Raw genomic sequence first — 1,452 nt, 5'->3', positions numbered from 1 at the left:
ATGGGTGTCTCATTTTGTTTAAAGGTCACATATCCTCCTCCTCCTCTTCAACCAGTTTAAAAAGTTTAAAGTCTCAGAGCTCCTCAAAACATGTGTGTGAAGTTTCTTGTTCTAAATCCACTCTGATCCTGTATTTGATCATGCCTATAAACCCCTCTATTTCAGCCCTGCTCAGAACAGGCTGTTTCTGTGTCTGTACCTTTAAATATGTAAATGAGCGTTGTCTGACCACGCCCCCTCTCTGGAAGTGCTTGGGTGTCTCGGGCTTTCTCGCTCCATGTCCTATTGTTTACGGTGAGAAGGCAGACTCAGAGGGCAGAACAAACACCTAGCTGTGGGAGTGTCACCCACCTGGGGGAGGGGCTACTGCCCTTTGTGATGTCATGAAGGGAAGTCTCCAAAAGGCCTGTTTGAGAAAAGTGGAGCAGGCAAAAGACGGAGAGGATGGACTTTTCTCATCATTGGGGGATTTGTAGACAGACTAGAGACACATATTAGAGTTAGAGAAACATGGGGAAGTGAATTTTGTATAATATATGACCTTTAAAAAAAGCTTAGATAGGCTGGAGACCACACGGTACCACAGAGGGACAAATTATCAGCTACAGCTTTAATTTCAAATACTATTAAAGCTATAGTTGCAAACTCCATTTCAGACATTCAGGAACTTAAATCAGGTAATTAATTATCGTGCATGTTGATGTTGTTTAAAACTATAAATGCCTACAAAGCAGCTCCAGTGTTTAATGAACCCTCGGGGGAGATTACATTGCATAAAGCCTCTTCTTCTTTCTGCACACTTAGCTGATGCATTTATTTCTGTGTTATTGTTTTACATGCAGTTTCAGCTGTTATGAAGAGTTTACAGCAGCAAAGTGATCAGAAGCCAGACGAGCCAAGTTATCATCTTTTAGACTAAATAAATAACCCCTGAAACACTGCTTGATATTTTCTCTTTTTTTGCAAACTTCAGTCGACTCGAGGCCTCGGTCCGCCCGGTAGACGGGGAGCGGACACAGTTTTTAATCTATTTTGTCCGGCTGTCATCTCAAGATCAAGACCTAATTATCTGTTAACCTCCAGATAAGAAACCGTGTCCTTGTTGTTGTGACTTCATTACCCACATTTTTCAATAACAATGGCTCCTGACTTATTTCATTATCTGGATGTTAGGATTTCAGGATGAGAAGAGACTTTGGCCCACACTGTGACCGACAGGAGCCTGAGATGTGAGAGTTTAAGATGTGATCAGGAGAGGAAAGGAGACTCAGAGTTTGAGATAACCTCCTTACCTAGACTCTCTGATCCAGGTCTCCACTCCCTCCCGCCCACTACGCTGATCCAACCTTCACAACAGGGTTCTAAGCCTCTAACTAGCCTCTTCTCCTCTGTCGCCCCCCGGTGGTGGAACAAACGACCAAACTCCATTTGAGGTCCCTTTGCACCTTTCAG

This window comes from Labrus bergylta, chromosome 15 (assembly GCF_963930695.1).
Source record: "Labrus bergylta chromosome 15, fLabBer1.1, whole genome shotgun sequence".
Taxonomy (NCBI): Eukaryota; Metazoa; Chordata; class Actinopteri; order Labriformes; family Labridae; genus Labrus; species Labrus bergylta.
This window is presented reverse-complemented; position numbering follows the sequence as displayed.